The sequence below is a fragment of the Triticum urartu genome, chromosome 3A, assembly GCF_056163025.1.
Source record: "Triticum urartu cultivar PI428250 chromosome 3A, HENAU_Tu73, whole genome shotgun sequence".
Taxonomy (NCBI): domain Eukaryota; kingdom Viridiplantae; phylum Streptophyta; class Magnoliopsida; order Poales; family Poaceae; genus Triticum; species Triticum urartu.
Window position 1 is genome coordinate 633,367,020 of NC_141875.1, and position 13,754 is coordinate 633,380,773.

Genomic DNA, 13,754 nt, shown 5'->3' on the forward strand with positions numbered 1-13,754 from the left:
AAAAACCAGAGCAAAGAACCAACAAGATCAACTGAAGCAGCAGAAAGAAAAAGCAGGGGCCAAAAACCATGGTGTTACACATAAATAGATAGATATTTTTTGAATCTATCAGGTTATTCCTATCACAATTGAGAAAAGCCCTTCAATTAAAGTACCTACTGAGAATGTAGAGATGAACTGTGATTAGCAGAAGTGCAATATATTTTGTTGCCTATGTAAGCAAAGAGCAACCCAGAGGAGTGCCCACTCCTAGCCTTTCAGGACGACAATCATTTTGCAGGCAAAGTCCCAAACTCCCAATCCAGCAATCTGTAGTCTTTCCCTTTCGCTGCTTTCACCATATCTCCCTCACTTAGCATAAACCTGCAACCTTTTGCTTCCACAGCATGCCTCCCTGATGCACAAGAAGTTATATACGGTTGTGTTTGTTTTAATATATTCTACATTTCAAATAAAATTTAGCGGTGCCAAGCTAGAATGACTACTACTGAACTGTAACAATAATAATAATCCAGCGACGACATGAAAATGAAGATACACGAGCGGAGGTAATTAAGTAACTAAGCTCCTTGGAACTAAATTCTGATGAGGATGTCAGCAGCTTCTGTGCCCCTCTGTCCCTTCCGCTGAGAACACGGCGGTGGTCATTTCCTGCACTGACTTTGAGATGTCCTTCCTGAGCGTGAGCGCCGACCTTCTTTTCTACTACATAAGTATCAATGCTCTGATCAGTCTCGTTTGTAGTGAATGATTGGAAAATATACGGCAATAAGAAATGCACACATATTATCACCACACTAATACACGCCTTCCCTGATGCAATAATAATAATAGTATAGTGAATTAAGCTGCAGCAATTTTGTGTGAAATTCCTCTCACAAATATCTTGAAATTCAACTTGGAACAACAACATCCATATGTCAAAATCATCATCACATACTCGCATTGCATTAGTTGATGACCACATCTCCAGCTAGTCTAATAGCAACAGCGGCGCCTCGCGGATCGATCATACAGTTTTTCTGAAGAACTGTTATGCCTAGATTACAAGGAGCATGCATATGTCTGAGAGAAGTCAGTGGTGAATACATACCTTGGTCATGGACCAGTTGATGACCAAAGAGCTAACCATGATGTGTGTCCTATCTACAAGTCGAACCTAGAAAGAAAACAGAGCAAGGTCAGTCGTTTGTGTGCAGCAGCAATAAGAACAGAGAGAGACACCGTGGGAAGCACCAGAGAATGCCTGACGAAAAGGCGCGACCCACTCTGTAACTACATATGCAGCAAACCAATGAGAAGGCATCACCAATATACAACTCTATCTGGAACAACCTATGTCTTTCAATATATGAAATAGATTTACACCTGAAATGTGCCATGCGTCATCCTTGTTTTTTGTGTGCCCAATACAGCAACCCTGAACCAAGAGACATCAAACAATATGTGCATACCATCAAACTAAGTAAGAGACATCTATACAGAACTAGTAAAAGAAACCATGGCCTAAGGTAGGTACCTGGACACCCTAGCCTGGCAAAAATGTGATGCCTCATTCCATAGCAAGATTAAGTACTTGCAAAACAAATTCGGCAGCACATGAATAATACAACATCAATCAGGTGAAGACAAAAGAAAGGAAAGGGAAAGAAGAAATAAAATTTTAGGAAGTCGTAGAAGAGCAGTCGTGCCAGCTCGTGAACTCCTGCAACCTGGATAGAAGAAACAAAACCAAACAGTCCATATGGGCGTATCCTCGAATAGATGGCATGCGAATCTCGGAAGTAGACGGGAGACACGGGACGGAAGGGAACGAACATACGAATTCGAGGAGGTGGGGCTGGGGGAGCGGTCGAGGAGACACTCAACGAGCTTGTCGTCCTTGAAGACCTTGCCAAGGCAAGGAGCCGCAGCTGCGCGTATACCGAATGGCGAGGATGCCGCAACGCCATCCAGACCACGTCTCCCTCGAGCCACTCCAGCTGATTCTGATCTGGGATGGTCGCCACCCCTCAGCCCTAAGGTCGATGGCGTCCCTGCCAACCACCTCCTTGGATCCAGATTGAGAGAATGGTAGAGGAGGAGCCGATGTGTCTAAGCGGTGGTGGTGGTAGGGGAGGCATGGAGGAGGTAGACATGGGAGTCGATGCGAAGTCATCTTCGTAGGGAAGGAAACGAAGTAGTGGGGGCAGGTGTATCTGAGGAAGTACACGCTCACCCAATCTCTCTGCACAAGAATCGCCAACAGCAAATCGCGAACGAGCGGACGAATAGTACATGCTATCAACATGGATAGCGCGAGGAGGTACCCTTACCCCGCAGATTATTGTGTTGGACCGTGTGCAATAATATGTAACATACATGAAAGATAACTAGTAGTGAGATTATCAATGAATGCCTGTAGGAGTCGACCTAAATAGTATACGAGTCAACTTAAATAGTAGCAACAGGTTGATGCCGAAGGAAATATGCCCTAGAGGCAATAATAATTGTTATTTTATATTTCCTTATTCATGATAAAGGTTTATTATTTATGCTAGAATTGTATTGATCGAAAACTTAAATACATATGTGAATATATAAACAAATACCGTGTCCTTAGTGGGCCTTTACTTGACTAGCTCATTGATCAAAGATGGTTAAGGTTTCCTAGCCATAGACATGAGTTGTCATTTGATAACGGAATCACATCATTAGAAGAATGATGTGATGGACAAGACCCATCCGTTAGCTTACATTATGATCGTTCAGTTTTATTGCTATTGCTTTCTTCATGTCAAATATATATTCCTTCGACTATGAGATTATGCAACTCTCGGATACCAGAGGAATACCTTATGTGCTATCAAACGTCACAACGTAACTGGGTGATTATAAAGATGCTCTACAGGTATCTCCAAAGGTGTTTGTTGAGTTGGCATAGATTAAGATTAGGATTTGTCACTCTGAGTATCGGAGAGGTATCTTTGGGCCCTCTCGGTAATACACATCATAAACTTGCAAGCAAACGACTAAGGAGTTAGTCACGAGGTGATGTATTATGGAACGAGTAAAGAGACTTGCCGGTAACGATATTGAACTAGGTATGAAGATACCGACGATCGAATCTCGGGCAAGTAACATACCGATGGACAAAGGAAATAACATATGTTGTCATAACGGTTCGGCCGATAAAGATCTTCGTAGAATATGTAGGAGCCAATATGATCATCCAGGTTCCGCTATTGGTTATTGACCGGAGAGATGTCTCAGTCATGTCTACATAGTTCTCGAACCCGTGGGTCCGCACGCGTAACATTCGATGACGATATTGTATTATATGAGTTATGTGATTTTGGTGACCGAATGTTGTTCGGAGTCCCGGATGAGATCACGGACATGACAAGGAGTCTCAAAATGGTCGAGAGGTAAAGATTGATATATAGGACAATAGTATTCGGACACCGAAGTGTTCCGGAGGGTACCAGATACATATCGGCTCATCGAAAGGTGTTCCGGGCACCCTGGCAAAAGATATGGGCCTTATGGGCCAAGTGGGGAAACGCACCAGCCACAAGGGTCTGGTGCGCCCCACATATGGGCCGTCCAGGGATGGAGAAGGAAAGGGGAAGGGAGAAAGGCAAGTGTGCATTAGGATTCCCACTTCCTTCTCTCCCCCCCTCTTTCCCCCCCCCCCCCCCCCCGTCAAATATGGCAGGGGGCGCAGGGTAAGGAAGCCCCAAGGGGGTCGGCGGCCAGCCCTTGGGAGCCTCCTAGCCTCTCCCCCTCCCACCTATATATGGGGAGGGGGGCGCCTAGAACACACAACATCAATTTTTAGCCGTGTGCGGCACCCCACTCCACAGTTTACACCCCCGGTCATATTCTCACGGTGCTTAGGCGAAGCCCTACGAGGATCACTTCACCATCACCGTCACCATGCCGTCGTGCTGACGAAACTCATCTACTACCTCAACGCCTTGCTGGATCAAGAAGACAAGGGACGTCACCGAGCTGAACGTGTGCAAAACTCAGAGGTGTCATACGTTCGGTACTTGATCGGTCGGAGCTACAAGAAGTTCGACTACATCAACTGCGCTGTCAAACGCTTCCGCTTACGGTCTAAGAGGGTACTGATACGTCTCCATCGTATCTACTTTTTCAAAAACTTTTGCCCTTGTTTTGGACTCTAACTTGCATGATTTGAATGGAACTAACTCGGACTGACGTTGTTTTCAGCAGAATTGCCATGGTGTTATTTTTGTGCAGAAATAAAAGTTCTCGGAATGACCTGAAAATCAACGAAGAATTATTTTGGAATATATAAAAAATACTGGAAGGAAGATCCATGTCAAGGGGGCCTCCACCTGTCCACGAGGGTGGGGGGCGCGCCCCCTGCCTCGTGGCCCCCCTGACGCTCCACCGACCTCAACCCCGACTCCATATATTCACTTTCGGGAAGAAAACAACCAGGGAGAAGGATTCATCGTGTTTTACGATAGGGAGCCGCCGCCAAGCTCTAAACTCTCTCGGGAGGGCTGATCTGGAGTCCGTTCGGGGCTCTGGAGAGGGGAATCCGTCACCATCGTCATCATCAACCATCCTCCATCACCAATTTCATGATGCTCACCGCCGTGCGTGAGTAATTCCATCGTAGGCTTGCTGGACGGTGATGGATTGGATGAGATTTATCATGTAATCGAGTTAGTTTTGTTAGGGTTTGATCCCTAGTATCCACTATGTTCTGAGATTGATGTTGCTATGACTTTGCTATGCTTAATGCTTGTCACTAGGGCCCAAGTGCCATGATTTCAGATCTGAACCTATTATGTTTTCATCAATATATGAGAGTTCTTGATCCTATCTTGCAAGTCTATAGTCACCTATTATGTGTTATGATCCGGTAACCCCGAAGTGACAATAGTCGGGACTAAAGGAAATATGCCCTAGAGGCAATAATAAAGTTATTATTTATTTCCTTATATCATGATAAATGTTTATTATTCATTCTAGAATTGTATTAACCGGAAACATAATACATGTGTGAATACATAGACAAACCGTATGTCACTAGTATGCCTCTACTTGACTAGCTCGTTGAATCAAAGATGGTTAAGTTTCCTAGCCATAGACATGAGTTGTCATTTGATTAATGGGATCACATCATTAGAGAATGATGTCATTGACTTGACCCATTCCGTTAGCATAGCACTTGATCGTTTAGTTTGTTGCTATTGCTTTCTTCACGACTTATACATGTTCCTATGACTATGAGATTATGCAACTCCCGTTTATCGGAGGAACACTTTGTGTGCTACCAAAAGTCACAACGTAACTGGGTGATTATAAAGGTGCTCTACAGGTGTCTCCGAAGGTACTTGTTGGGTTGGCGTATTTCGAGATTAGGATTTGTCACTCCGATTGTTGGAGAGGTATCTCTGGGCCCACTCGGTAATGCACATCACTATAAGCCTTGCAAGCATTGCAACTAATGAGTTAGTTGCGGGATGATGTGTTATAGAACGAGTAAAGAGACTTGCCGGTAACGAGATTGAACTAGGTATTGAGATACCGACGATCGAATCTCGGGCAAGTAACATACCGATGACAAAGGGAACAACGTATGTTGTTATGCGGTTTGACCGATAAAGATCTTCGTAGAATATGTAGGAGCCAATATGAGCATCCAGGTTCCGCTATTGGTTATTGACCGGAGACGTGTCTCGGTCATGTCTACATAGTTCTCGAACCCGTAGGGTCCGCACGCTTAAAGTTCGATGACGGTTATATTATGATTTTATGTGTTTTGATGTACCGAAGGAGTTCGGAGTCCCGGATGAGATCGGGGACACGACGAGGAGTCTCGAAATGGTTGAGACGTAATGATCGATATATTGGACGACTATATTCGGACATCGGAAAGGTTCCGAGTGATTCGGGCATTTTCGGGAGTACCGGGGAGTTACGAGAATTCGTATTGGGCCTTAATGGGCCATACGGGAAAGGAGAGGCCATACGGGAAAGGAGAGAAAGGCCTCAAAGGGTGGCCGCACCCCTCCCCATGGGCTGGTCCGAATTGGACTAGGGAGGGGGGACGCCCCCTTCCTTCTCCTTTTCCCTTCCCTTTCCTTCCCTCCTACTCCTACTACTTGGAAGGGTCCTAGTTCTACTAGGAAAGGGGGAATCCTACTCCCGGTGGGAGTAGGACTCCCCTAGGGCGCGCCATAGAGAGGGCCGGCCCTCCCCCTCCTCCACTCCTTTATATACGGGGGCAGGGGCACCCCAAAGACACAACAATTGATCTCTTGATCTCTTAGCCGTGTGCGGTGCCCCCTCCACCATAATCCACCTCGGTCATATCGTAGCGGTGCTTAGGCGAAGCCCTGCGTCGGTAGAACATCATCATCATCACCACGCCATCGTGCTGACAAAACTCTCCCTCAACACTCGACTGGATCGGAGTTCGAGGGACGTCATCGAGTTGAACGTGTGCAGAACTCGGAGGTGCCGTGCGTTCGGTACTTGATCGGTCAGATCGTGAAGACGTACGACTACATCAACCGCGTTGTGCTAACGCTTCCGCTTTCGGTCTACGAGGGTACGTAGACAACACTCTCCCCTCTCGTTGCTATGCATCACCATGATCTTGCGTGTGCGTAGGAATTTTTTTGAAATTACTACGTTCCCCAACGGTGGCATCCGAGCCAGGTTTTATGCGTAGATGTCATATGCACGATTAGAACACAAGTGAGTTGTGGGCGATATAAGTCATACTGCTTACCAGCATGTCATACTTTGGTTCGGCGGTATTGTTGGATGAAGCGGCCCGGACCGACATTATGCGTACGCTTACGCGAGACTGGTTCTACCGACGTGCTTTGCACACAGGTGGCTGGCGGGTGTCAGTTTCTCCAACTTTAGTTGAACCGAGTGTGGCTACGCTCGGTCCTTGCGAAGGTTAAAACAGCACCAACTTGACAAACTATCGTTGTGGTTTTGATGCGTAGGTAAGAACGGTTCTTGCTCAGCCCGTAGTAGCCACGTAAAACTTGCAACAACAAAGTAGAGGACGTCTAACTTGTTTTTGCAGGGCATGTTGTGATGTGATATGGTCAATACGTGATGAGATATAAGTTGTTGTATGAGATGATCATGTTTTGTTGAAGTTATCGGCAACTGGCAAAGGCCTTATGGTTATCTCTCTATTGCATAAGATGCAAGCGCCAAATAATTGCTTTACTTTATCGCTATGAGATAGCAATAGTTGCAAGAGCAATTGTTGGTGAGACAACCATGTGACGACACATTGATATAGATCAAGATGATGGAGATCATGGTGTCATGCCGGTGACGATGGAGATCATACGATGCTTTGGAGATGGAGATCAAAGGCACAAGATGATGATGGCCATATCATGTCACATATTATGATTGCATGTGATGTTTATCTTTTATACATCTTATTTTGCTTAGTTCGGCGGTAGCTTTATAAGATAATCTCTCACTAAATTATCAAGGTATAAGTGTTCTCCCTGAGTATGCACCGTTGCGAAAGTTCTTCATGCTGAGACACCACGTGATGATCGGGTGTGATAGGCTCTACGTTCAAATACAACGGGTACAAAACAGTTGCACACGCGGAATACTCAGGTTAAACTTGACGAGCCTAGCATATAACAGATATGGCCTCGGAACACGGAGACTGAAAGGTCGAGCGTGAATCATATAGTAGATATGATCAACATAGTGATGTTCACCATTGAAACTACTCCATCTCACGTGATGATCGGACATGGTTTAGTTGATATGGATCACGTGATCACTTAGAAGATTAGAGGGATGTCTGTCTAAGTGGGAGTTCTTAAGTAATATAATTAATTGAACTTTAATTTATCATGAACTTAGTCCTGGTAGTATTAGCATATCTATGTTGTAGATCAATAGCTCGCGATGTTGCTCCCAGTTTATTGTGTTCCTAGAGAAAAATTATGTTGAAAAATGTTAGTAGCAATGATGCGGATTGGATCCGTGATCTGAGGATTATCCGCATTATTGCACAGAAGAATTATGTCTTTGATGCACCGCTAGGTGACAGACCTATTGCAGGAGTAGAGGCAAACGTTGTGAACGTTTGGCTAGCTCAATATGATGACTACTTGATATTTTAGTGCACCATGCTTAACGGCTTAGAATCGGGACTTCAAAGATGTTTTGAATGTCATGGACCATATGAGATGTTCCAGGAGTTGAAGTTAATATTTCAAGCAAATACCCGAGTTGAGAGATATGAAGTCTCCAACAAGTTCTCTAGCTAAAAAGATGGAGGAGAATAGCTCAAGCAGTGAGCATGTGCTCAGATAGTCTGGGTATTACAATCGCTTGAATCAAGTGGGAGTTAATCTTCCATATAAGATAGTGATTGACATAATTCTCTATTGGGGAACGTAGTAATTTCAAAAAAAATCCTACGCACACGCAAGATCATGGTGATGCATAGCAACAAGAGGGGAGAGTGTTGTCTACGTACCCTCGTAGACCGAAAGCGGAAGTGTTAGCACAACGTGGTTGATGTAGTCGTACGTCTTCACGGCCCGACCGATCAAGCACCGAAACTACGGCATCTCCGAGTTCTAGCACACGTTTAGCTCGATGATGATCCCCGGACTCTGATCCAGCAGAATGTTGGGGAAGAGTTCCGTCAGCACGACAGCGTGGTGACGATCTTGATGTTCTACCGTCGCAGGGCTTCGCCTAAGCACCGCTACAATATTATCGAGGATTATGGTGGAGGGGGGCACCACACACGGCTAAGAGATCAATGATCAATTGTTGTGTCTATGGGGTGCCCCCTGCCCCTGTATATAAAGGAGCAAGGGGGAGGAGGTGCGGCCAGGCAAGGGGCGCGCCAGGAGGAGTCCTACTCCTACCGGGAGTAGGACTCCCCCCTTTTCCATGTTGGACTAGGACTTGGGGGGAAGGAGAGAGAGAAGGGAAAGGAAAGAGGGGGGGGGGCGCCGCCCCCCTCCTTGTCCAATTTGGACTTGGGGGGGGGGGGAGGGGCGCGCAGCTGCCCCTTGGCCTCCTCTCCTCTTCCTCCACTAGGCCCATTAAGGCCCATTAGGTTACCGGGGGGTTCCGGTAACCTCCCGGTACTCCGGTAAAATGCCGATTTCACCCGGAACACTTCCGATGTCCAAACACAGGCTTCCAATATATCAATCTTCATGTCTCGACCATTTCGAGACCCCTCGTCATGTCCATGATCACATCCAGGACTCCGAACAACCTTCGGTACATCAAAACACATAAACTCATAATGAAACTGTCATCGTAACGTTAAGCGTGCGGACCCTACGGGTTCGAGAACAATGTAGACATGACCGAGACACGTCTCTGGTCAATAACCAATAGCGGAACCTGGATGCTCATATTGGTTCCTACATATTATACGAAGATCTTTATCAGTCAGACTGCATAACAACATACGTTGTTCCCTTTGTCATCGGTATGTTACTTGCCCGAGATTCGATCGTCGGTATCTTAATACCTAGTTCAATCTCATTACTGGAAAGTCTCTTTACTCGTTCTGTAATACATCATCCCGCAACTAACTCATTAGTTTCAATGCTTGCAAGGCTTAAGTGATGTGCATTACCGAGAGGGCCCAGAGATACCTCTCCGACAATCGGAGTGACAAATCCTAATCTCGAAATACGCCAACCCAACAAGTAACTTCGGAGACACCTGTAGAGCACCTTTATAATCACCTAGTTACGTTGTGACGTTTGGTAGCACACAAAGTGTTCCTCCGGTAAACGGGAGTTGCATAATCTCATAGTCATAGGAACATGTATAAGTCATGAAGAAAGCAATAGCAACATACTAAACGATCAAGTGCTAAGCTAACGGAATGGGTAAAGTCAATCACATCATTCTCCTAATGATGTGATCCCGTTAATCAAATGACAACTCATGTCTATGGCTAGGAAACATAACCATCTTTGATCAATGAGCTAGTCAAGTAGAGGCATACTAGTGACACTCTGTTTGTCTATGATATCACACAAGTATTATGTTTCCGGTTAATACAATTCTAGCATGAATAATAAACATTTATCATGATATAAAGAAATAAATAATAACTTTATTATTGCCTCTAGGGCATATTTCCTTCATTCTCTAGTCACCATCACCAAGTTAGTAGAACTTCGTGATGAACTATGATATGGAAGGGATAACGGAAACGATTCCCAAGCTCTTCGTAATGCTGAAATCAACGAAGGTAGAAATCAATAAAAATATCAAGTGTTGATGGTAGACAAGACCACTAGTTTCAAGAAAAAGGGCAAAGGGAAGAAGGGGAACTTCAAGAAGAACGCCAAGCAAGTTGCTGCTCAAGTGAAGAAGCCCAAGTTTGGTCCTAAGCCTGAGACTAAGTGCTTCTACTGCAAAGGGACTGGTCACTGGAAGCGGAACTACCCCAAGTATTTGGCGGATAAGAAGGATGGCAAAGTGAACAAAGGTATATTTGATATACAGATTATTGATGTGTATTTTACTAGTGTTCGTAGCAACCCCTCAGTATTTGATACTGGTTCAGTTGCTAAGAGTAGTAACTCGAAACGGGAGTTGCAGAATGAACAGAGACTAGTTAAGGGTGAAGTGACGATGTGTGTTGGAAGTGGTTCCAAGATTGATATGATCATCATCGCACACTCCCTATACTTTTGGGATTAGTGTTGAACCTAAATAAGTGTTATTTGGTGTTTGCGTTGAGCATGAATATGATTTGATCATGTTTATTGCAATACGGTTATTTATTTAAGTAAGAGAATAAATTGTTGTTCTGTTTACATGAATAAAACCTTATATGGTTACACACCCAATGAAAATGGTTCGTTGGATCTCGATCGTAGTGATACACATATTCATAATATTGAAACCAAAAGATGCAAAGTTAATAATGATAGTGCAACTTATTTGTGGCACTGCCATTTAGGTCATATTGGTGTAAAGCGCATGAAGAAACTCCATGCTGATGGACTTTTGGAATCACTTGATTATGAATCACTTGATGCTTGCGAACCATGCCTCATGGGCAAGATGACTAAGACTCCGTTCTCCGGAACAATGGAGCGAGCAACTGACTTATTGGAAATAATACATACTGATGTATGCGTTCCGATGAGTGTTAAGGCTCACGGCAAGTATCGTTATTTTCTGACCTTCACAGATGATTTGAGCAGATATGGGTATATATACTTAATGAAACACAAGTCTGAAACATTTGAAAAGTTCAAAGAATTTCAGAGTGAAGTGGAGAATCATCGTAACAAGAAAATAAAAGTTCCTACGATATGATCGCAGAGGTAAAATATTTGAGTTAAGAGTTTGGCCTTCAGTTAAAACAATGTGAAATAGTTTCACTACTCACGCCACCTGGAACACCACAGTGTAATGGTGTGTTCGAACCTCATAACCATACTTTATTAGATATGATGCGATCTATGATGTCTCTTACCGATCTACCACTATCGTTTTGGGGTTATGCATTAGAGACAGCTGCATTCACGTTAAATAGGGCACCATCTAAATCCGTTGAGACGACACCGTATGAACTATGGTTTGGCAAGAAACCTAAGCTGTCGTTTCTTAAAGTTTGAGGTTGCAATGCTTATGTGAAAAAGTTTCAACCTGATAAGCTCAAACCCAAATCGGAGTAGTGCGTCTTCATAGGATACCCAAAAATAAAATGTTGGGTACACCTTCCATCACAGATCTAAAGGCAAGATATTCGTTGCTGAGAATGGATCCTTTCTAGAGAAGGAGTTTCTCTCGAAAGAAGTGAGTGGGAGGAAAGTAGAACTTGATGAGGTAACTGTACCTGCTCCCTTATTGGAAATTAGTTCATCACAGAAATATGTTCCTGTGACTACTACACCAATTAGTGAGGAAGCTAATGATGATGATCATGTAACTTTAGATCAAGTTGCTGCCGAACCTCGTAGGTAAACCAGAGTGAGATCTACACCAGAGTGGTACGGTAATCCTATTCTGGAGGTCATGTGACTTGACCATGACGAGCCTACGAACTATGAGGAAGCGATGATGAGCCCGGATTCCGCGAAATGGCTTAAGGCCATGAAATCTGAGATGAGATCCATGTATGAGAACAAAGTATGGACTTTGATTGACTTGCCCATTGTCGGCGAGCCATTGAGATTAAATGGATCTTCAAGAGGAAGACAGACGCTGATAGTAGTGTTACTATCTACAAAGCTAGAATTGTCGCAAAAAGGTTTTCAACAAGTTCAAGATGTTGACTACGATGAGAGGTTCTCACTCGTATCTATGCTTAAGTCTGTCCGAATCATGTTAGCAATTGCCGCATTTTATGAAATCTGGCAAATGGATAAACAAAATTGCATTCCTTAATGGATTTATTAAAGAAGAGTTGTATATGATGCAACCAGAAGGTTTTGTCAATCCTAAACGTACTAACAAAATATGCAAGCTCCAGCGACCATCTATGGACTGGTGCAAGCATCTCGGAGTTGGAATATACACTTTGATAAATTGATCAAAGCATATAGTTTTATACAGACTTGCGGTGAAGCCTGTATTTACAAGAAAATGAGTGGGAGCACCACATCATTTCTGATAAGTATATGTGAATGACATATTGTTGATCAGAGATAATGTAGAATTATTCTGCAAAGCATAAACGAATGTTTGAAAGGAGTTTTTCAAAGAAAGACCTCAGTGAAGCTGCTTACACATTGAGCATCAAGATCTATAGATATAGATCAAGACGCTTGATAAGTTTTTCAATGAGTACATACCTTGACAAGATTTTGAAGTAGTTCAAAATGGAACAGTCAAAGAAGGAGTTCTTGCCTATGTTACAAGGTATGAAGTTGAGTAAGACCCAAAACCCGACCATGGCAGAAGATAGAGAGAGAATGAAATTCATTCCCTATGCCTCGGCCATAGGTTCTATAAAGTATGCCATGCCATGTACCAGACCTATTGTATACCATGCCCTGAGTTTGGTAAGGGAGTACAATAGTGATCTAGGAGTAGATCACTGGACATTGGCCAAAATTATCCTTAGTGGAATAAGGATATGTTTCTTGATTATGGAGGTGACAAAAGGTTCATCGTAAAGGTTACGTCAATGCAAGTTTTGACACTGATCCAGATGACTCAAAGTCTCAATCTGGATACATAATGAAAGTGGGAGCAATTAGCTAGAGTATTTCCGTGCAGAGCATTGTTGACATAGAAATTTGCAAAATACATATGGATCTGAATGTAGCAGACCCGTTGACTAAACTTCCCTCACAAGCAAAACATGATCACACCTTAGTACTCTTTGGGTATTAATCACATAGCGATGTGAAATAGATTATTGACTCTAGTAAACCCTTTGGGTGTTGCTCACATGACGATGTGAACTATGGGTGTTAATCACATGGTGATGTGAACTATTAATGTTAAATCACATGGCAATGTGAACTAGATTATTGACTCTAGTGCAAGTGGGAGACTGAAGGAAATATGCCCTAGAGGCAATAATAAAGTTATTATTTATTTCCTTATATCATGACAAATGTTTATTATTCATGCTAGAATTGTATTAACCGGAAACATAATACATGTGTAATACATAGACAAACAGTATGTCACTAGTATGCCTCTACTTGACTAGCTCGTTGAATCAAAGATGGTTAAGTTTCCTAGCCATAGACATGAGTTGTCATTTGATTAACGGG

The 13,754-nt window shown here is 43.6% G+C and overlaps 1 long non-coding RNA gene across 3 annotated transcripts; it reads right to left on the reverse strand.

Annotated features, from left to right (window-relative positions):
* Positions 1–389: 389 nt before the first annotated feature.
* LOC125545613 (uncharacterized) lies at positions 390–2,334 on the reverse strand. 3 transcript variants are annotated; one of them, XR_007300108.2, is made up of 6 exons: positions 1,823–2,306; positions 1,520–1,712; positions 1,369–1,420; positions 1,237–1,275; positions 1,094–1,159; positions 390–705 (listed from the first exon to the last, which is right to left on the reverse strand). It is a non-coding gene; the product is annotated as an uncharacterized LOC125545613 (long non-coding RNA). The 3 variants fall into 3 exon arrangements; XR_007300109.2 differs by having other exon boundaries at positions 1,237–1,420; positions 1,819–2,334; XR_007300106.2 differs by having other exon boundaries at positions 1,237–1,420; positions 1,823–2,298.
* Positions 2,335–13,754: the final 11,420 nt, after the last annotated feature.